Here is a 24,810-nt window from a genome sequence, read left to right on the forward strand (position 1 = left end):
TTAAAAAGTCAAGGCATCAGCAGCACTGCAATGCACACCGTCTATCTAGCTGCCCAGAAATTACTTCAATCAATAATCCTGATTATTTTCAGTCCTTCCAAAGCACCTATTCTTTTCAAGCTGTATGGCTCAACACACCACACTGCTCAGCACACCCTTGCATTATCACAATTCATTCAAAAGACACAAAAAACAGACGGCAAACTAGTGGAACAGATGGCCCATCTAATTCCATGTTTTAAAATGCCACTCTTAGGCTTAAAGTCTTACAGTGTCCCATACCTACCAGCTTAATACAGGAAGGAGAAATTTAGGGGTAAATGATGTTCACACTCTCAAGCCCAGATGCAACTGAAGAAGCATAAGTGATATGTCACATTCTGTAGAATTCTAGCACAAAGAGAAGAATCTTCGCAGCATAACGTAGCTCAGCTCTAGAAAGCAGTCAACGCAGGTGAGCCTTCAAATGCCACCTACACCATCATAGCCCTATTCAGAGGTACCTTACTGGGGAGTAAGTTCAACTTAAGTGACTTGGGCTCTTGAACACTACTCTGCTTCCTTGCTATGGAAACAGAGGGGAGTAACATATGACTTTATCATATGAATTTGAATGCAGTATCTGCCCGACTCCCATGGTTGATCTCTTGAAAGAATTAGGGTTTTCTATTGTGGCTTGAGATGGAGATGGATATATCTATATATATATCTATATATCAATCAATCAATCAATCAGTCAATCAAAAAGTGTACAACGTACAAATGTACAATGTACAAATGGAAACCAGATGCTGGACCCTTGCTCTACGAAAGGGTAAACATGACACCTGAAAATGTCGACATGACGTTTACATAATGTGCTTTTGAGAGAGAGAGAGAGAGAGAGAGAGAGAGAGAGAGAGAGAAATGTGAAGTCCTTCTGTTAATGCCACACTACTGGAATGATAGCCAACTCATCTAAAATTGCCCAGTTAACTCACATGAAAAGAAATACATTCACACAACAAAGAGTTCATCATTGGAGCAGCTTTTATTAGACCATGCTGCTGGATTGTAAAGACTCCATCCCTAGTCAGATAATTGGCACCACTTTTGTTTAGGCAGCAACCACATTTTGAGCTCTTATGGCCTTGCCAGTTTTCTTGTCCCCCTCCTTTCTGGACAATGTGGCAGGCCGATTCTGGGGCAGGACTTTCCCCTGGGGGAAGGCAATATCTCCAAGCAGAGAATGGAGTTCAGAGTCATTGCTGATGGCTCGCTGTAAGTGCCGGGGGGCAATTCGACGTTTATGGTCACCTTTAGCAATGTTCCCAGCAATGTCCACAATGTCATATGTCAGATACTGAAGCACCGCAGCCATGTAAACTGGTGCCCCTGCTCCAATGCGTGCTGCAAAGTCTCCTCTACGGAGGAATCTATCGATACGGCTCACAGGGAATAACAACTCGGCCCGGCAAGAACGTGATGTCTTTGGCCTCCTCTCTCGGCGGGATGGCCCCGGATCTTCAGAGCTCTCCATATCGCACTGACTGTCAGACATGTCACAGTCCATCTTGCCACTCAACCAGCAGTCTTTGGCCTGGTCTGATCTGCCTCTTTAGTTGCTCGTCTTGGCTTGGATAATTCTTGCCTCCCTGGAAAAGGTTTGTCTGGATTCTTACAGCTTTGGTTTGCCTTGCCACTCTTGCCTTCGATTTTCTCCGTTGCCCTTCTGCCCAATTGTCTTTTCTGGATTTCTACCTGCCTTACAGGTTAAGATATCATTCAATGGGCTGACAGAAAGAAAAAAAATCTGTGCACTGAGTTTTTCAGAGCCTTTTTATATCTTTGTTGGTGAGTGGTAACATAGCTCCTGATAGGCTGGGTGCCAGCCAATAGGATACTGTGTGCATTGTTACCCAGGCCAGAAGACAGGAAGACACTGACTTGTTAGATCATTTCCATTATCCGTGTGTTTAAGCTGAAATTTCATACTATTTATTACATTTGCCTCTCTGGAAACCTCTACTGTGCAGCTATCATATTTCTTACACTCTCGGGTTTGCAAAATAGTTGACATGGTGAAACAAGCCAAGGCTAAATGTGCAGCATACGACTTCCCAGTTTGATGCAGAAACACAGGATGGCCTTTCCACTGAGCAGAGTGATGTAGGCCCCTCAGGCAGTACATGCTGTCGGACAGGAACAGGCAATGAGGTGGTGGTGGGTGGGTGGAGCTGTGCGTGCTGTACAACAACAACTCCATTAAAATAATAAAAACAGCACTAAAAGCTGTTTAAAACAGCTCAACAATGAACTATTTAAAGAGGTTTAAAGCACAGGTGTAACATTAGCTGGCTGGAAAGGCCTTCTGAAATAAAAAGGTTTTAACCTGACTATGGTTAGAGAGGAGGTTTGGTGGACCTGTCTAGGGAGGGAATTCCACATGTTGGGCATTAAAAAAAAGCCCTGCCCCAAACCGCTGCAAAAGCAGGATACAGAGCAATGAAGAACTGGCAAGCAACATATGAGAGGGGTCCTAAAATAAGGAGGGCCCAAGTTTTTAAAGGCAGAGACACCACCTTAAATTGGGCCTGGAAGAAAACCAGAAGTCGGTCCAGGTGAGCCAGAATTGGAGCAATATGCTAACTGTCTTTCCACCCTGAACAACTTTCTTTTTTTTAAGCCAATCATCTTTTGACAGATTATAAAAAGATCAAAACAGAGTTAACTCAGAGAAGAATAACTACAGATTGGATAATTATCCATCTATTATAGTTGCTGAGAGCTAGCTCTACTTAACAGTACTTAGGAGGAGGATGGATAGCTACAAGAATGAAGTGGGGAGACAAATGAAAGGGTGGAAAGGAATTGATCAGCCACGGTTATTCTCCCTTCTCTTTCCTCTCACAGTTCAGCCGGTGGTGGCCAACAGATGTACTCTTCCCCTGGCTGCAGTGAGCCTTTGCTCTCATAGTGATGACCATCTTGGTGACATGGGTAGTAGTTTGTTTTTCTCTTCAGGAAATGCAAGCTGGTCAAAATGGTGGAAAGCTGCAAACTGTGATTCTTGTAACTTTTGGTACACCCTCAGTATGTAAATATCTGCGGAAGAGTAAGGTTAAGAATAAAAAGAAAACACCCAGGACTTCCAGAAACATAATGGCCAAACTGCGTCAAAAATGTTCACATTATAATCAACGTTCAGTTATTCCTGCCAATACTCTTCGAAATACAAAATATATTGTTCCTAACAAGAACTTCAGGAGAAAGGGGTATTTTGCTAGTTGAGTTTACAAATAATGTAAAAATGTCAGAATATGTTATTTTATTCATAGTGTGTCATAACTCTTGTGTACGTACACACACACACACACACACACACACACAATGTAAAAATGCTTTAGGCAGGAACTTGATTGAAGACATTTGTTCTGCATGCAGACTGCTTTTACTCCAAAGCACTAATGAAAGCATCTGCTTTGTTTCAGCAACAAGTAATTTAACTCTTCTTTCTCTGAAGCCAAAATTCATCTTTGCTTTTTTCCATTCAGGATACCTGCCAAAAATTTAGTTAGTTACATTACAGTTTTAAGTCCAAATGCTAGACATGAAAAGATACCCTTAAGAAACAAAAGCAAATGTGAAAACACTGGGATCCAAACTTAATCATACTTGGAGTAGACCCACTGACATCAACAGCACTTAAAGTTAGTAATGATAAATGCAAACGAAAGACTACAACAAATATATCCAAGTGCGTGGGGGCGGGGGGCTATTAACTTCATAATGTTCCAGCTTAAGCAGTCCAGGAAGGAGTCATAAAATCAGTGTATGGTTTTAAGAGGAGGAGTTGGCTTCCAAAATTTAAAAGCCAATTTAACGTGGTAGTTTACAAGCTTTGCACATGTGGCCATTAGCGGGGAAATATCCAATTGTGCAACGATGAAATAACCATAGTTTTGGACAAGAAACTCTCAGCTCAGCATTTTCTTTTAAGGTGTCTTTAAAAGGTGAGGAAGCAAGATTCTGGGCACAACCTCCATCTTCATTCACTCTTCAAAAGAATCCTCAAAATGCAGCTGCATAACTTAGGAAAACCAGGGCGTGTTATATTGGTACAAGAGAGTTGTTTTGTTTTTCGATTAAGTTAACTGCCACAAGACAAGATCAGACTGGACTGTGTTCATTGACTCCTACAATACCTCTCACATATGCCTCTGTATAGGCCTTCAAAATACCTTGGACTATGGAACATCTGGCTTCCATATTTCAAAGCTGCAGCATCAGAACTACAGGACACAACTGCCAAAGGAAGTTTACCCAGTCTAGATAATCATATCTCAGCGATATGAATGAGCCTTTTCCATTTTCATGAAGGACCTTTGCTCCTCTCTTTATGGTTCAATCAAACCAGGAAGCCTCAGTTAACCATAGTTTCTCATTTCATCTGAATCAGGAAACTATAGTTACTAGTTTCACTCAATCGGGGGCGGGGGGAGAATACGTGAGAAAGCAAAAGCCTTGTGCAGATCTCTGCTTGGTATGCCAAGATAGGATTCAGTAAGCATGTCCACCAGCCCCATACAGATTTCACACCAAATCACTATTGGTTAGAACCCAAACACTAGTTTAAGCTTCCCATCAAGTCAGGCAAACCACAGTTTAGAGTCCTGCTTATCTATTTTTATTTTCCATCTTCAGCACTCAAGCTTATGAATTCACTCCTGCCTCCATGGTGCAACAGCCTGTCGGCAGGTGATAGTAAAAAGCATGGTCTGCAAATTCTGACATTACACTGAAACAGAAGCGTTTTTTTTTTAATCATGGCTTTCCATCATGTAATTGAGTCAATAACATGCACCACCACTGAGGGGAGAGAGAAGAGGAGGAGGGGTGGGGAGAGCGAGAGAATGAGAACACACACCTAATACAGGTAACTAGCTCCTGTGCCAACAAGGAAAGCAGTGGTCTAAGCCTTTCTTTCTGTAAAACACGATACAAGCTCACGGACAAATAGCATTTTCTACCAGCCAGTGGGAAGGGCAGGAGTGTAACTGTTACGTGGAGTTCTCTGCCTGATAGTTGTTCTTAGCAAGACTACTCTTGCAATGTGGAACCTGCATATTACACTGGGGTCATCAACTTGCATGATGAAGTGTTCAACATTTCTAAGCCAATTGCATTAAAATTTCTAATATATATATATTTTAAGCAGTCAGCATTTCTACTGGCTGGCTGGAGAATGCTGAGAGTTGTAGGACTTTTTTTCTGTCTAAACATGCACAGGATTGCATCCTTACTCCCTTTAATCCTGCTTTGAATACACACACAGTATCAACAGACACAGCTTGTGTGTGGAGTTTCCCTAATATTTGTGGAAAAGGCCAAGCAAACAGTTATTGGACAACTGGCATAACACAAAGAGATTAAATCTTTACACAGCACCAAAGACTTTAAGAGCAAGGCTGTAGTCTGTAAACCTTTAACAGATTTTGAAAGTATACAAAGAATTGGGCTATGACCCGACAGCTAAACTTGCCACCTCCTCTCAGACACAATTCCCAAACAGTTCTCTAGCATGACTGAGAGCTTGTTGTTTACCTGATTAGGGGTTTCAGGACAGGTTTAAAAGAAAAAATTATTCGCTGATGCCAGTTATCATGAATTACAGTAACACCACTTCAGTCAACACAGCTTTCCCCAACTTGGTGCCCTTCAGATATTTTGGACTACAACTCCTAGCATTCCTGACTACTGACTTTGTTGGATGGGGCTGATGGGAGTTGGAAGTCCAAAATATCTGGAGGGCATCAGGTTGGAGAAGGCTGAGCTACCAGGTAGACTGTTGCTCTCTAGGGAGGCCTTTGCCACTTTTGAGAGCCTTTAAAGAGCTCAGTTGTCCAAAATTGACTTGTTCTAATCTCTTAATTTGTGTACACAGACACAGGGTTAAATTTATTTATTCATTCCTTGTTTTTCTTCTATCTTGAGTTAAGTAAAACCAGGTAAACTAGTGATTGATTTTAACTGGTTATCTCAGGTATACAGAATTCTCTAGCCCTTTTCATGGGCTTTCTGTGTGTAGGTGAGAGATGTGGCACCACAATCACAAGCTCTGTCCATAACCTACATCTGAAACAAACCCTAGATGTGTACATTTGTAGGAACCTCTCCATGCAATTAGGAACCCTACAAAGGATAAGGCCATCTCACTACTTGGCCCCCTCATTTCTAAGCAGAAAGTCCTAAGGTTTTTAGTTACAAGAGTATCTGCTTGTGTTACGGCAAGCTCTACCACATGTGTGCACACACCACACACACACTGGAGGTGAAACTTTGTCACGAATTCTCACTAGCACGCAACCTGAAGTTGGAGCAAAGCATTACAGCCAGCACCAAAGATTTTTTTTCTTTGTGACGACCAGACATTCCAGAAGCCTAGGGCACCTGTTGCAGTTTACTCGCTCTTTAGAGGCTGGAGGCATAAGGGGTGGAAGATACATTTCCTCCCTACTCCAGGCAGCTAGCGTCACCACCCAGAGAAGGACATGCTGGACAAGCAGTCCCCCAAAGTCGAAGGGGCAGAGCTACAGACCCAAAGATGGTAACTTGCCTAGGGCGATATTGTTGAGGAAAATGCACGTCCTTCAGCAATAGTGCGTGCGCCTCGAGTGACGCTACCCCACCCGTTCTAGGCCAGAGCAGCCTCCTCTCCCCCGTTGAGAAATTACAGTGCAAAGCAGATTACATACTTCCTGATTAACATTTCCATGTAACTTGAAAGGTAGTATACTCCTGTGTTAGAAAACTATTTAAGACAACCACTTTAAAGATGTATATATAGAAATGCCCTAAGATTTAAAGAACTTCTAAAAAAGGGGGGGGGGAACTATGCAGATTTTTAAAAAATCAATATGGGTTGGATCCAGATTTATTCATGCTTCTAGTAGACCCACTGAAACTAACAGGACTTAAGGTAGTCAATGAACCAACTTTAAGTTCTACTGATTTTGATGGGTCAACTCTTAAGTATGAGTAGATCTGGATCCAACCCAATGTATTTAGACATTTATTGTTCCCTGATTATTCTGTGCCTGAAAAAATATGCTGCAGTGCAAACAGTGAAAATAGCTGTATGCAGCTTGCACAGAAGGAAACGCAAATGAAACATAAGGACTGTAGAACACAGAAACATGATTGATAGGTATCAGATGTGGCATAACATTTCCTGCACATACTACAGATATTATAGTGGGAATATTATTGTGATTCATGTCAAGGTTGCCAAACTCTATCTAATGACATAGACATGGCAATGTTTTTAAAATGGCAACCATACATGTTACAGATCAGTCTCTTAGTGCAATACTTTCCGTTTGGAAGCAGGAATTTATCATCCTCATATGAGCTGAAATCATTTTTACACAATAAAGAGGAAATTGCACACACAAGTTATCCTTCTTCCAAATAGGATACCAGTGCCATTTAGAATTTACCATTTTAGATTATCAGTTTTTGAATAAATTTGGTTGTCAAGCTTTAGTAGAGAGCTTCGGCTATTGGGCGGTATAGAAATAAATAAATAAATAAATAAATAAATAAATTTAGTAACATCATTAATTCTTTTTAGAATCTGGACTTGTACAGAGCCATCGCCATGGCCCGTCTAGCTCAACCCTATCAGCCTACAGTGTCTATAAATATCCAAAACCTCATTTCCATGCGTAGGTGACAAGGACTGAAATGTGTGACTTCATATGGATGAAGTATGTGTTCTAAAGGAGAGGAGTGGAAAACTGCTTTCACAGAACTTTTCTTATGGAGGACTTGGAAACTCTACTTTCACTGGGGCAGTCTGCCCAATGGGTTGTTGCGTATGACTAACTTTGCTTAACTGGAAGAGCAAGTTCAATTTCCTTGAAGAATAAGCATATTTAACAATGTAATAGAATAATCCACATTTTAATGTAATGACTTTTTAAAAAAACATGCACCTTGAGCAACTGCCAATATCATACTGTCCTTATACAAATCTATGGTGTAACCACACTTAGAATACAGTTTTAGTCACCGCACCTAAAAAAAAAAGATATTGTAGAGCTGGAAAAAGTGCAGAAAAAGGCAACAAAAATTATTAAGGGGCTGGAGCATCTCCCCAGTGAGGGAAAGTTACAACAGCGAGTATGGGGAGACATGACAGAGGTGTAGAAAATTATGCGTGGTATGGAAAAAATGGATAGGGATACATTTTTCTCCCTCTCTCATTATACTAGAAACCAAGGTCATCCTATGAAGCTGACTGGTGGGAAATTCAGGACAGATAAAAGGAAGTACTTCTTCACATAGTGCATAGTTAAACTATGGAATTTGCTACCACAAGATGTAGTGATGGCCACCAATTTGGATGGCTTTAAAAGGGGATTAGATGAATTCCTGGAGGAGAAGGCTATCAATGGCTATTAGGCTTGATGGCTATATGCTACTTCCAGTATCAGTGGTAGTATGCCTATGTACACTAGTTGCTGGGGAACATGGGTGGGAGGGGGTTGTTGCACAATGTCCTGCTTGTGGGTTTCCTGGGAGCAGCTGGTTGGCCACTGTGTGAACAGAATGCTAGACTAGATGGTCCCTTGGTCTGATCCAGCATGGCTCTTCTTACAGCACCTGCAGCAGAAATTGAAAGCAGGAGAGAATCTTAAAAGCAGAGTGCGGAGCTAAGAGATTTAATACACTTAAAAGTAACGTGGAAAAAGCCAACCTAAAACTGAGCAGAGAGGGGGCCAGCCTAACTTCCTATGGGAATGAGTTCCACAGGTGGGGTACTGCCAAAGAGAAAGCCCTATCACATGTCCTCACCAACTTAACCTCTTTTGGTGGTGCTACACACAGAAGGGCATAAAAGAGTACTACGAAGGCCCCAGGTTCACAGTATTCATACATTTTTGGCTTGCCTATGCCTGTGGTCCAAAGTTCAGTTTTGCATATCTAGTGGGCTCATTAGAATCCTCAATCCCCAGATGTATTATTTAAAAGAAAGCTTCCATTCCATATGGCTGCAGAGAAATAAGCTTGTCATACAAACATTTTCAAATTTATTAGGCAGTAATGAACAAAAATACCCGTTGTTCTTTTGAAGTGTCATTTTCAACAAGGAAGTTAAAAAAAATTAAAATAAACTTTGCATCTCTGGGCAAATTTTAACTGTGAAGATTTGGGTTCTAATTATGTCGTATGCAGCTCAGCATATTACATGTCAGACACATTTTGTGTCTTTGAAAGCACATTTTCAAAGGAAAAATGGTAATCCATATATAACATTTCCTTTGACCTTTTCATACGTGTGAGGCGCAGATACGCTTTTAAAAATCCTTATATTTTAAATGAAAAGTTCCTCCGGAGTATAATTTTGTGTAGAAATGTAGTTTGTGTAAGTGCCCCCCAAACTGAGAACCATTTAGTATCTGTATCAAAGCACACCAATATCCGAAACATACCAAAAGGGAGGCAGAAAGCCTTTTGTCCTGAATGTTTCCTTTTGAATGTTAATCTTCGAAAGTGTGTTTTGACAGGGTGCTGCTGTTATTGTGTAACTGTCAGTGGATTACAATATTGTTTGTTTAGGATTGAGGAGTCTAGTATTAGATTGCTGGATGTCAGCAAAGGACAGGATATACGACACGGTGTTCTGCACATGGAAACAATAATGACACCAGACCCACTCCAAGAACACAGATAAACCAACACTGTTCTCTCTAGCTTTTACATTCCTGGTACCAGACGGTAACACCTATCCGCCCCTCGCCCCCAATTTTGAACTCAGGTTTGTATTGAAGATAGAGAAATGTTGTGCTGTGCAATTTCTAAGGAGTCCATTGCTTGGATTATTCTTTTCCCAGTTTTATTAAGGTTTGATATACAATGTACGAATCAGTGAAAATGTTTCAGTAACATTTCTGTGGCCCCATTACAAGAATATCCACCTGATCTCCATCAAATATAAAGTCTACTTACAGTGTCCAAATCCTTCATCTTCAAATCTCTTCTTCGTTCAACAATCCTGTTGTGCGGTTTTTAACAAGGGGAAGCATACACATTTCCCCATATGTGGGGAAAGGCGGATCCAGAAAGGCCAAGAGAGGGTCCAGGGGGCCGAGAAGGTATATCAGCAGCCAAGTATGTAATCAAAGTGTTCCAAGCATGTATTCCAGATCCCCCACCCCCACTAAAAAAACACGTTTGCAACCTTAGAAGCCAAATTTGCCATTTCTACCACCCAGCATCAGTTTCCCATGATTTTAGTGTCAGATTTTTGGGAATGCTCTGTCTGGCTCAGTTCTTTCTAAATTTTATTTATTTTTATTCTTGAAGCAGAACTATAGCAGTAACACTGAAAAAGAAAACAAAGCTACCACGTGCATTTCTCAGGCTAGCCGGAGCTTCCATCTATCATGTAGTAGCACAATGTAGTTGCAGTGGCACTTTTCCCCTTCCGCACAAGTGCCAGACACACTTTTCCACTGCCATGCCCAAGCCTATTCCTTCCTGGCTCCTGCCCACGTGCATTTCCCTGTGTATGGACAGTTAAATTGTGCCTGTAAGCTGCCTTGACTGCCATTTTTTGGTAGAAAGGTAGGGTACGAAGCAAATTAACTAATTAAGAGCGATCTTTGAGAGAATTATGGCAAAGGATTAAGTCACATTCATTGAGTTTGAGGCAGCATTCCTCAGATCTTTGGACTTGGGTTCCCATTTTACACTTGCTGTACCTCTCTCTCTCTCCTAGAAGGATATTTGTAAATAAATGTATCCCTTGTCATTATCTATGTGACACAGGCACCAAAGCCATCATGGAAATGATCTCAGGAGATGTGTTTGAATATTTGTTCATGCAATTAAGGCTACATTAAATGTCATATAAATTAGCTGGAGAGCCATAGCTATTTCAGCTACATGTAACAAGAAAATTAGCTTCAATCAAACATGGCATACCACAGTTGGTAGGCATCTTATCTTGCTGCTATTCTTAAATTATATGCCACAAATGGGACAGAGGTGAGGGAAATTCCTAATACACCACAGGCATGTAGTTCAATCATCCCCTCAGAAGTCCCACTGAGTTCAGTAGGGATTATTCCCAAATGAGTGTGTTTGGGATTGCTGTCTTGATCTGCTTTAATAAGTAAAACATGCTGGCTGGGGCATGCTGGGAATTGGACTTTTTTCTGTATAAACATGCATAGGATTGTGCCCTATAAAGACTTACTGGTAGGATAATTATGGGGGGGGACTAAACGAAGGCTGTGAATTTTGAATAATTTACTGCCAGTTTACTGTTTTTCCATTCTCTAAAAGCTGTCAAGTAAGCATAACCTTCCCCTTACCTAATGAAAGAAAACTAATCAAACTACTAAATGACATAAGCAATTAAGGCCAAGCGGGGGGGACGCTGTTCTTACAGCTTTACAAATCCTTTAATGAAATGATGAAACCAGCATAATGAAAACTAAACAGAGGGCATGAAAAAGTAAACACCACAGATACTTAGACTTTCCTAATAGCTTAGACGTTCAGCAGGGAAAAAGCTTTTCCAAACTTCTGGGGGCTGAATACATGCCCCTTTTCTAACACTGATGTCCATTAGGTACCAGTTTAGAACACTCTTCTTGTTAGGGTGGCTTGTACTGCCTTGAGGTATGGAAGTTCTAATCATATGCACTAATAAAAAAATATTAAGCTTTATGAAAACCCAATAAAGCAAAGCTCTTTATTATAACCTCTTTGATCAAAGAAACTAAGGGATAAGTGTCCATCCAAGTTGGGAATTTGTGGTAAGTCCAATAGTACAACAGAGGCCAGAACTGGTATGATGCTACACAGCCACGATCTATGATGCTACACAGCGACAATCTGGTCCTCCACTTATCTTCATGTTCTCCTTACTCAATAGTGTATTTTTAAAACCTAAGTTGCTTTCCTGTGGTGAGAGCAATTGCCCTTAGATAAATGGTCAAATGGGTAACTACATTTGTCTCTTCCCTATGGATGCTGGAGAAATTCAAGATGGACTAAAATGAGCTCGGATTTCTAAGAATCTGACCTGCAGAATCCACTGCAGAGCAACCCACTCAGGCCACACAAAGTCCGTGGACTTTCGGATGCTTTTTTTACTTTCCCGAAATTTACGCATATAAATTCGTAGGAAAATATGCAAGTTTCTGCTGTGGAAACATTGAATGGAATGGGAGACAATATGCTAAATGTTACATACTAAAGTAAATCATGTAAATACTTAGGTAAATACTTACATTACTATTTACATATTTTTCCTCATGAAGAAAAAAAAACATATTCGCATCCGTCTGTGAGCGGACGATGGAGCAAGAGGTGCCTGACAATCTGTGAAACACAGACGGAGCAGAGTTTACACAGTCCATACATCCCTACCCTTCCCATATATTCTCAACTTGTCTATTTTCACGCACTATAAGTCACCAGACCTTTGTTAGAATACTCAGCCTTAGCTATGCATTGGGGCTACTACTGGGGCTTCTCATTGTTCTTCACAGTGTGAATAATTGGACCCCAAATGGCATTCCTGCACCTTCCAAGATGCTGAGTGGGACAGACAGCATGACATGAAGGGTAGCTTTGAAGTATTTTTTGCACTTACAATCTGTTTAATCCTCCAATGCACCCATAATATTAGTACGTCGCTTTGGCTCGTGACCCAATGCCAAAATACATTTGACAGTGCATCATTCCATAGTGTCTATGAGTTTCAGTGCCTTGAACTATCATGTAGTTTCCAACATGCTCCCTTCTTGACTGCATAGACATTATATTTATGGAAGTCATTGCCAGCGTGACTTGTTTGAGGTGAATACAAACGCATGTCTGGGCTTAGTAGCCAAAATATATTTCTAGACGTCAGCAAGAAGGTTGTACATGTGCCTTCTGACCACATGCAGAGTGCCTTTTCCACTTAGCTTGCTCCTCCAACAGAATTAAGGAGAAAGGCTAATAGTACAGGTGGCATTGTTCTCCATAAACCTGAGTCTCTTTGAGGTTTCTTTCTGAAAATTCAACATCGCCCCCACTACCCTGGCAAACCCAGCACAGCAAGCATCAGCTTTCAAAACCAGGATTAAAATGCTAGGTGACATACCCTGACTGCACTCAGTCAGATCTACAGTATTCCCAGGAGAGGAAAAGAAAGGGAAGAAAGCCTGGCAGATGCTCTTGAGAACTAGCGAACACATTCTCTCCTCGAAATCTGCTCCAGGTTTTTCTGGCAGCCTAATTTAGTTGCTATAATGTAACCTATCTTCCAGAGCATTCTTGTTCACTAAGATCAAAGGCTATTCCACCCCTCGCCTGTTGGCTAGTGGGTTGGCTGAAGACTGCAGGTAGCCTTGGCCAATGTACTTTTCTACAACAGTCCTTGGGAAAACTACATTTCCCAGGGTTTATTGGAAGCCTTGCATCCAAACACCAGACAGGGGAGGGAGGATGGGGGGAAGTCCTTCCTTCCCTGCTTGCTTCCATTGGCGGCACCAGCCAAGTGAAGTGGTGATGGGTGACATCAGACTGGGGGTGGAAATAATCAAGGCTAGGGGATCAGCTTATTTCTGAGCTAGTCTGGCTGATACAAGCGAGGTTTAGCTCTTCTCTTCTGTCCTGCAGTGATAACAATTGCCCCATACCTCTACAGACAGAACACCCTTTCTCTCACACTAAGTTGTTAGCATGAAACAAGTCATTTTTCTTCCAAGAAGGCCCACCATACTTCATCACTTATTCCACTTTTTTTTTTTTTGGAAGATAGTAAATCTGTGAAAAAATATAGGACCAGGGTGAAGTACTATTCTCACCATACAGGACCTACCTTGTAAACACTAGAAAAGCAGCTAAATGACCTTCTCTGGATACTGAACTTTCTGCAAAATGATACAATTTGAAAATTCCCTTCCCTTCCCCAGCTCCTACCCTACTCTAGCTATTATGAGAGAATCCTCAGCAATCCCATGTTTTACCCGTCCCAAACCTCAAGTGCATTTGAGAAGTCACAATTCAAAAGTTTTCCTATTAAATAGACTGGAGAAAGAGGACAGGTATCAACATATCAGCTGTCAACAAAGCTAACAGCATGGAATATAGAGCATAACCAGATACTTTTATCATAATCACATTAAATCTATGAACTATATATGCTGTCTCACTAGGCTGAACAAATGTAAGGTCATTATAAAAGTCACAGTACAAAGTGAGGAAACAAGCAGCATATTGTTTCATGATAAACTTGTTGAGAAGGGGAGGAAGCAAAGAGATGACAAGCTTGCATTCTTGAAGAATGTAGTCAAGAGTTTACTTCCCATGATAACATCATCCATCTTCCTTCTAGACTGTGAGATTTTTTAAAAGGGCAAATTGTACTTGCAAAGTTCTATGATTAATACACACAGTGCTACATTTTAAGTGATATATTTTTAAGTGTGTCAGGCAAGCGCTCGTTTTCAAAGTTCTAGGGGGAAAAAAAACAAATACAAAAATACAAAAAACCCCACATGCTTTCTAAGATAGTACAGGCCAGGAAATACCCTACCAACCAATTTTGCTCAGTTTGATGTTCTGCTCTACGTCAAATTTATTTATTTATTTATTTATTGCATTTATACCCCGCCTTTTTTCCTCTTGAGAGGAACCCAAGGCGGCTTACATTATCTTCCTCCTCTCCATTTTATCCTCACAACAACAACCCTGTGAGATGGGTTGGGCTGAGAGTGTGTGACTGGCCCAAAGTCACCCAGTGAGCTTCCATGGCCAAGTGGGGACCAGAACCCGGATCTCCCAGCTCCTAGTCCAACACTCTCGACTAATGTGAAATATATAAGAGGATAACCAATCCAATGGCTGTGAACTCAGCTTAAAGCTTTCACAGTACAATTGTTTTTAAAAAGACGACTTCAGGGTAGCAAGGAAGAGCACATCTGAAATTTGTTGCCACACTTTGTTGCTGGGAGAAAAAGCAAGACATTCTCTCCATTTACCAACGTTGAAGAGTGGAATCTTAACTGCTAACACTAAAATTGAACACACAAATTGTGTCATTAATCCAATAATCCTAATTCTCCATTCTTTCTTTAGCCCCTGAGGTAACTTAATATCCAATTTCCTGTAATCTTGTCAGCTTTCCAACAACTTAAGTAGGGCAAGACCTAGGTAATCGCAGTTCTTCCATTCAAATACAACATTGATGAGGAACCTACAGGAAGGAGAGAATCGCCAGTTGCCATTGTGCTGAGTCAGTATCAAAATGATGCTTCTGTGTCACCAGGGAGCGTACTGCTTTAGCGTCATTACATTAAGCTAGTGCCTAGTGGTTTCCTGATAAAACAATGTTCCAGAGAATCCTAGTGTGCCACAGAAGTTGATCTGGGGTTTCTCAATGAGAAGATCAGGAGTAGTGGATAAACTGTGAACAACAGATTGTCCAAATTGTTCCTTGTGTTGTGTACATAGGTGTCTGCGAGGGGGAACAAAGCTACACAATGGTATGTGATTCTAATTCACCAACATAGCATGCACTGCTACAACACACCTGTACATCTTTCTCATGTGTGCACTCATGTTTTGTGCTTGGCGTCACATTAGATGACATTTGGAAGCCTTACGCAGAAAATCCTGGGAATATGGCAGCACTAACACAGAAGAGTACGATATTCAAACTTAACAGAAGAAGCATCATGAACTTCCCAAAAACTGTATTTGGAGTGATGGATATTTTAAGAAATTACTAAGAACAAAAGGGGGAAAGTAGTACAGCAGTCTTAAAATGGATTGGATATTTTCTGACATCACTATTGTTATAACATTGACAGTTCCACATGGGTTGTCAGGAAAAGGGTCCTCGTGTTTTAGAACGACTACCTTCATCTGTGAAACACTGCTGGACAAACTAGAGAGCAGCATTGGAGTCTGTCTTTGGCAGCAGGAGGAGAAATGACTATGTTTGAACAGGGTTTAGGTTTGTAGAGCAGCCTGGACTGCTTACATTACTTTTCACATTGTTATCAGCCACTTTTTACATCAGCTCACTAATACAACTTTTGTATGACTTGAATTTTGAACTACTCCAATGGAATTGCACATTTTGTGTCTGGTTGCACATTAAAAAAAAATAATGTATTTTTATACATTATAAAAATGTATAGGGAGCCGCCATTTGCGTATGCGCTTCCCCCCCCCCCCCAAGTCACCCGTGATAGGCTACGTGACGATTTACGTAGCCTATCACGGCTGACTTTGGAAATCTAGCTGTGATAGGTTACGTTAATCGTTATGTAGCCTATCACGGGGGTGGTTGTTTTTTTTTTCGTGGCCGGGTAGACGGGGCTCTTCTACCCAGCCTGAATTTCGCCGGCAAGGGATGGGGCGCCTCCCGCCCGGCCTGAATTTCAGCCGGGCGAGGCGGGGCGCCTCCCCCCCCTCGCATGAACTTCGGGGGGAGAAGCGAAGCGCCTCCCCCCCACCGCGAAGCAAGCTTCGAGGACAGGTAAGGGACTTTCGTCCATCCCTACTCTGAACAAGGAAGTATTGTAATAATGGGCGACTTCAATTACCCCCACATTGATTGGGTAAATGCATGTTCCAGCCACGAGAAAGAGGTTAAATTTTTAGATGCCCTAAATGATTGTGCCCTAGAACAGTTGGTCATGGAACCGACCAGAGGGAAGGCAACCTTGGATTTAATCCTAAGTGGTGTTCCCCAGGACCTAGTATGAGATGTAAATGTTGTTGAACCAATTGGAAACTGTGATCACACTGCTATCAGATTTAATATATATATTTAAGTGGAATATTGCCCAGGAAGTCCAACACAGTTACATTTGAATTCAAAAGAGGAAACTTCTCTCAAATGAGGGAACTGGTGAAACGGACTATACCAGAGGACTGGAAGATGGCCAATGTAACACCCATTTTGAAAAAGGGATCCAGGGGGGATCCAGGAAATTACAGGCCAGTTAGCCTAACGTCTGTTCCAGGTAAATTGGTTGAAGGCATTATTAAAGATAAAATTAGTAAGCATATAGAAGGACAAGCCCTGCTGAAAAAGAATCAACACAGCTTCTGTAAAGTTAAGTCCTGTCTCACTAACCTTTTAGAGTTCTTTGAGAATGTCAAGAAACATGCAGACAGGGATGATCCAGTAGACATTGCGACCTCCAAAAAGCTTTTGACAAAGTCCCTCACCAAAGACTCCTGAGAAACCTTAGCAGTCATAGATTAAGAGGAGAGGTCCTCTTATGGATCAATAACTGGTTAAAGAACAGAAAGCAGAGAGTGGGAATAAATGGTAAATTCTCCCAATGGAGGGAAGAAAATAGTGGGGTCCCACAGGGAACTGCATTAGGACCAATGTTTTTCAACCTGTTCATAAATGATCTGGAATTAGGAGTGAGCAGTGAAGTGGCCAAGTTTGCAGATGACACCAAATTATTTAGGGTGGTTAGAACAAAAAGGGATTGTGAAGAGCTCCAAAAGGATCTCTGCAAACTGGGAGAATGGGCATCTAAATAGCAAATGCGGTTCAATGTAAGCAAGTGTAAAATGATGCATGTTGGGAAACTCCAGGTATAACCTGATGGGATCTGAGCTAGCAGTGACTAACCAGGAAAGAGATCTTGGGGTTGTGGTGGACAGCTCATTGAAGATGTCAACCAAGTGTGCAGCTGCTGTAAAAAAGGCAACTCCATGTTAGGCATAATTAGAAAAGGGATTGAGAATAAAACTGCCAACATCATACTACCCCTATACAAATCTATGGTATGACCATGTTTGGAATACTGCGTACAGTTCTGGCCACCACACCTAAAAAAAGAATACTGGAGAGCTGGAAAAGGTGAAGAAAAAGGCAGCTAAAATGATCAAGAGGCTGAGGCACCTCCCCTATGAGAGAAGGTTACAACAGCTGGGATTGTGTAGCTTGGAAAAAAGGAGGGTAAGGGGAGACATGATAGAGGTCTACAAAATTATGCATGGTGTGGAGAATATGGATAGGGAGGCATTTTTCTCCCTTTCTCAAAATACTAGAACCCGGGTCATCTTATGAAGCTGACTGGTGGGGGATTCAGGACAGATAAAAGTCCTTCTTCACACAGCGCATAAACTATGGAATTCGCTACCACAGGAAGTAGTGGTGGCCACCAGTTTGGATGGCTTTAAAAGGGGGTTGTACAAATTCCTGGAGGAGAAGGCTATCAATGGCTACTAGTCTTGATGGCTGTGTGCTACCTCCGATACCAGAGGCAGTGAGTCTATGCACACCAGTTGCTGGGGAACATGGGTGGGAGGGTGCTGTTGCACTCATGCCCTGCTTGCAGGTTCCTGGTCAACAACTGTTTGGCCACTGTGTGAACAGAATGCTGGACTAGATGGACCCTTGGGCTGATCCAGCATGGTTCTTATGGTTATATTATGAGTAAAATAAGGAAACTGAGTTATTGGTAGACTGAGTCACAAAATTAGATGCCATGAACTGGCATCACATTTCCTACGGATTAAAAGCAGAGATGGATCCCAACTGAGAGTGGGGTTAGCAAGTTAAATGAGTATAAAACACATGTAATCTTAACAGGGCTTCTACTTTCTTTCACTCAGTGAATAGCAAGAATCGGCATGAATGATGAATTGGAGTGAATGAGTGAACTGGAAGCTGCAGCAGCCATGAACTGTCAAAACTCATCCAACAGTAATGGTCTGCTGTGCACACACAGTGCAGATGCTAGGTGCTGATAAGGTCAATGGGAGCCTGTATTTGGGCTACAAGGCTGTTTTCCTTGGTCTTCGAGTTCAATTGAAGAAAAATAACGTTCCTGACTTGGGTGAAGTATCTTGTAAATGTGTAGGCAATGTATCCCCAAAGGGATCGCACATAAGAGATGAAGAAACAGCCGGTCTTTTTACAAATTCAATACTGACTGTGGGCTAGTTTCCATGATATTCTATTGTCCTGATTTTCTGAGAAGTTAAGTGGATATAATTAGTGCTGTTTCCTGAATCCTAGTAACATGCCCACTGGGAACTGAACTGAGAACCACTAGAAGAAATATATCACACACAAACATCCTCCAATCCCTACCACTAATGAGGAATCTGAAGTAGCAAAGTAAGATTGAGGAGTTCTAGCATTCCTTTATCACTCAAAAATCCCTATTCTTATTGCCAATCAAGTTTTGGTGGAGGGGACACAAACGCCATTGTTTTCCCAGAAATACCACACTGACTAAGCTTAACATGTAAACAGAGCCTTGAAAGTGAAGAACAGGCCACAAAATGACATTTATTTTATCCTTGGTAAAACTGCAATTATACTGCAGAAAACAAGGTGAGTCAGGGAACACTCTCAACATTCTCGAAACTACATTTTTTGACCCAGAATATCTCTACTCTTCACGTATGCTTGGAACACGTATAAACAAGTTGGATACTGATTTTCAGAGTTTGACATATTGCAGATGATGCCAATTCAGCTCTGCCATCCCGGAACCCTTTTTACAGACCTAGGCAGAGGACACTAAGGTGTTGACCCATCGTCTTCTGGCTCACAGTCTCAGGTTAGCTTCTGCATACTCAGGATCATGACTATTGTTCCCAGTGGAGGAGCGCCCTCTCCAAGAAGTTCACCTGGCACCCACTTTACTATCTTTTATGTGTCAGGTTAACATACTTTTTATTTTCTCAGGCATTTTAGAGATTTAATATTCTAAACAAACTGGTTTGATAGAAATTTCCCACTTTTTTTTCCCATTGATTTTGGATTTTATTGTGTATTTTTAATTGAATTAATGTTTATTATACCTGTTACTAAAAGTTTTTAATTGCACTGTAGAGTAAACAGCTCCGAGATAAGATATGACCCCCCCAAAAAAGGTATACAAATGTCTGGATTAATACTCATTCAACTAACGTTCCCCCCCCACACAAAGGGAACACAAAGTGCTAATGCAGAAAAAAACCAAAACCCTAAGGGAACTTTTCCTTATTTTTGCTCCATCATCCAACTCTACAATCCTCTATGACAAAACAGAGTATCTGCAGCAGACACGTAGGGGTTGAAGAAACCCTTTCCACATTGCTAATCACTCCCTCTTCTCAAGGGAATCTTGAGAGGGGCGTCCTGATGTGCTTACAACGGCCTCACATAATTTCTCTCATCTGCACTGTGCAGGGGTAGAGCAATAAAGACGTCCTTCACAGGGAAGCTTGTTCATCATTATCAAGCTTCATGAAACCCTGATTGAAAACCACAGATCTAACCACATGAAAAAATGGCATAGGATAACTTCCCACCACTTCTTGTCTTAGCTTTATGAAAATACCATTCATAAACAGATATATAATACTGTTTTACAGACTCCTACATGGATTCTGCCCTGAAACGTGTGGTTTATTGTAAACCCAGCACCTAGAAGACTTCCAAGGCCTTTGCGCAGGGCTCTAGTTTCCAGTTTTGTTGTCAACAGCATGCACCAATCAGGGACACCTTCGTAAAGTCTCTAGCTTGCCATAGTACAAATCAAACCCTCAGTGCCACCCACACAGAATCACCTGGGGTGGGGTTCAACACCTTAATACCTGCAGACATGCCTAGAACACTCCTGCGCACAATCCTTTCCTTTCTTTCACACAGCATAATGGGTAGTGCTGGCTCCAGGTTTCTGAGGGGCTTTGGGCTTGGCGGGCAGCGAGTCAGTGAGCAAGTAGGCAGTGGCATCTACTGATCCTCCTCACCACCGCTGTTGTCCAGGTCAGAGCGAGAGGCAAACAAACACATAAGTTGCAGTGGTGACAAGGAGGAGCAAACCCAGGGGGCTCATGTCAGTGGGCCCCTGCTGGGACGTGTGCCCTTTTCCAGGTGCCCAACCATACCTACCCTTGATGCCAGCCCTGATAACAGGAACCCTATTTACTATGCATAGCACAGCCCTAATATCAAGTCATACATCATCTGACCAAAGACACATTTATTACAAGTCTTGCAGTAACTACTTCAATAAATGAATTCTGATAAGTAATCCCAACATATGATTGGCCGTTATATCATGGATCATAATTCTGAACAGTTTTTAGCTGAACCAGCGTGGTCATGCTGGCTGGGGATGATGGGAGTTGGAGTCCACCATATCTGAAGGGTGCCAGCTTGGGCAAGGCTATGGCAAGGCCTTAGATATGAAAAAGGAGAGTCTCATTTCATCTAAATGCAGCAGCTATGCTACATTTATTTACTTAGATTTTTAACTCACTTTAACCTAAAGGATTAGAACAGGTAACTACAATTCTATATAAAAAGACAAGCCCCTGCCCTTGAACAATGCACTGAGTTACACAGGACATGGAGAAACTGAAGAATGGAAACTCAGGGACAAACAAGGTCAGCTGCTGGTTTTAAAAGTGCTGGAGGCAGTTGATAATGACTCCTCACTAGCCAGGTCAGCACTTTCCCTTTAAAAGCAAGGAAGTACATGGGAGGGGGGGCAGGATCTGCAATGCCTTTTTAGACTGATTTAATGGTGTTTTTTCTCTTTTGTTCTCCTCTTTCCCCCTCGGTCTTATGGTCTTACTTTCCGGTAATTGACTCTTCGTTAACGGTTGTATACTAATGAATAATAGGTGGAAGCCCAAGTTGTTTTATGTGGATTCAGAATAAATATTTGGTAAGCTTATATCTATATATAAACATACTAAGAGAATTTTCAGGGAAAGCAAAGAGCAATTGAAACCTTATAAGTTTAACTGTATTGCCTTTTGCACATCAAAGACTCTTGCAAGTCTCTGGGGAAAAAAGTGTTCCTAGAGAGGATACAACTTTCTCTGCAGCGACAACTTTGTGTGGAGTTAGGCTTGTTCATCACTGGACAGACATTTAAGACAGAATGACCTCCAATTTAACTTTTCCTAGCAATACTCTCACTACCTTGAAGAGCTCAGGTCCAACTCACCATCAGCTGCCAGAAAGGGCCCGACGTGTAGATGATTATTGCTGTTCTAAATCGCTGACATTTATTTAGAAGGGTCAAGTTATTTACATTTTTATGCACTCGACAGTCGGAGTCTGTTGCCATGGTCACAAGGCTGCATTTACAGGGTTTTCGTGCTCCACCACTTAATGGCCAGCCATAGCCAATAGCGGAGCAGCACTTCTACTCTCAGCATTCCATTAGGTTTGCAATTAAACAGTAAAAGGGCCCGGCAGCCTGCATATTGCCAGCTACGACAGCAGCACCTTGGTTTTCATCAGAACGAGGCGGAATGCCTAATGATACGAATTTGCAGGTCCTACAGTGACATCACAACTCAAGCCTTTTGGCTCACGTGCAACCTCTAAAACATGGCTGACTGGAGCAATCCTAGATGAGCTCGATAGACTCTACAGGAAGAATGCTGACCCATAGGTCTACAAACCGGCCTTGGGGACATCAGGGAGGGCTTACATGCCAACCACTGCTGGAACTTTTAAAAAACTACATGTGTGGATATTAATGTTTTGAGTGAAGCAGGGGCCTGCTCGCTGGAGATGCGAATGTCATGCCGTTTAACACAGGAATACCATCACAGAGCAGAACAGTTCTGTGGGATCTCCTCCTGGCCATCAGGTGATCCCACAGAACCAAACCTGTGCTGCTGCTGGCTATACAGCTCAAAGGCTTGCTTCACTCGGCCAGATAGGGCAAGTCAGCACAAAGGGAAGCCACTAGCCCAGCCTACCCCAGCCTGGCGCCCTCCAGGTATTCTGGACTACGACTCCCACCACTCCTGACCATTGGCCATGCTGATGGGAGTTGGGGTCCAAAACATCTGCAGGACAACAGGTTGGAGAAAGCTGCAGTGGCTGCCCTCTGAAGGACTACCTGGCCAGCCACCCCAGGTACTGGCTACCTCACCAGCCATGGGGAGGGGGGAAATCTAGTCCCCGACCAGCACAGGGATGCCAGGCCAACTGTCTGTATCTACTGTTTTTCTCTGTATTAGAGATATGCCCACCTCACTGTATCCTTCACTCTGTCTTCCAGCCGCACCTACTGGGGTGGAGGAAAGAAAAAGGTGAAGCAGAGTAGAAGTGGGGGGTTCTTGGAGCTGCCAGCTGTCCTGGGGTAAGGAAAGAAGGAGCTGTAGATCTTACCAGAGGAAGTGAGAAATCAGCAGTATATGTAGCCATGGCAGGCTGAGTTGGACACAGAGAAACATGCACATAAGCAAGGATTGGAGAGGGTGAAATGGTTCAAGGAGCCACCCCTGTTGAAGAGAAAGTGGGAACAATTCAGGAGGAACACTTCAAAAATTATGAATGATGTGAGGGGCAAGTTCTATTAGGACTGGCTGAAAGGACTGGACATGCTGAGTTTAGAGCAAACAAAAGGGGATTTAAGGAAAAACGTCTATGAACTGCCTTTCCATTGTAATCAACACCCAAAGGGTATATATACATGATCGTTTTTTAGAACACAAAAACCCAGCAGCCATCCTAATTATCACCCTATTCAGATATTTATGGGCTCCCCCACATATCCGCTATGGAGGCTCCACTCCGCATGCCTGAAATCTGTGTACGCTTGCAGGTGCCTCTCCAAACAATAAAGAACCCTGCGCATGTAGGCACAATGCTGGTATATAAATACAGCATGCATTAGGTGCTGTTGCCCCCTGAACCTATGTGTATTAGTTGAACCCATGGAGGTGCCCTGATCATCTGAAATTGTCTTAATAAGTCTGTGTCACCCCTGTGATAAATAAACAAACAAACAAAAGACAATGTATTTTTATTTAAATCCCACCCTTCATTAAAAAAACAAACACAGAGCTGGTAACAATGACTAAGAATGCCAGCTTAAACAGTAACTCACTGCTTTAAAATAAAACACAGACATGAAATGTTCAGAAATTAGAACAGGATAGAAATGTACTGCTTTAAATGTAGTTGTCACCTGGTGGAGGAGAGAATTCCAGGGAGCTGGCTCCAGTGCAGAGACCATCATTTGAACCTCTGAAAAATGTCACCTCCAAAAGAGTTCCCACATTGATTTTAAGTATTATTTAGGGTGCAATCCTATGGATGTTTAGAAAGAAAAAAAGCCCTACAACTCCCAGCATGCCCCAGCCTTGCTGGCTGGGGCATGCTGGGAGTTGTAGGACTTTTTTCTGTCTAAACATGCATAGGATTGCGCCCTAAAGGTATTTAGAAGGCTATCAGAAGGGAAACAGGCAATCTCCATTCTGTCTACCAAAAAGTGATAAGCTTATAGTTCTCATATGCCAGTTTTGTCATGAGGTCTTTAAACCTCATAGACCTTTACACACAGACCGACACACACACACACACACACACTCCACGGCGGTAAACCATTTAGCAACACTATTACTACATGTTTTAATGAGAATATTCTTTTAAATTGGTTTTTTATTGTTGCTTCCTGTCCAATATTTTATAAGCCAATAAATCATAGGGTTGGAAGGGGCCTACAAGACCATCAAGTCCAACCCCTGCTCAATGCAGGAAGCCTGATTCCCAGGCAGTCTCCAAGTACTAACCAGGGCTGACCCTGCTTAGGTTCCAAGATCAGACAAAATCAGGCACATCCAGCCCTTTGCTCATGCATTGAATAGTAATGCTAAACTTCATTAAGGAAGTTCAGACAGATGAATGCTTACCAATCACAGCCTCATTCAGTCCCAAGCTCCAAGCCACAAACTGCAGCAGAGGCCATAGAGCAGCACAGATTTTAGAAAACCTTAGCACACTAGTAATGGCAGCAGAAAAAATTGTGTGACAAA

General features: G+C 42.1%; 1 protein-coding gene and 1 pseudogene across 2 annotated transcripts in view; both read right to left on the reverse strand.

The window, feature by feature from the left end:
* The window catches only part of RASSF8 (Ras association domain family member 8), a 117,215-nt gene that overhangs the window by 36,083 nt on the left and 56,322 nt on the right, over positions 1-24,810 (reverse strand). The window lies entirely within an intron of this gene.
* Positions 1,097-1,540, reverse strand: LOC146340197 (histone H2A pseudogene; annotated as a pseudogene).

Source organism: Heloderma suspectum, chromosome 7, assembly GCF_057233095.1.
Source record: "Heloderma suspectum isolate Gila_16-S chromosome 7, 16-S_ref, whole genome shotgun sequence".
Classification (NCBI taxonomy): domain Eukaryota; kingdom Metazoa; phylum Chordata; class Lepidosauria; order Squamata; family Helodermatidae; genus Heloderma; species Heloderma suspectum.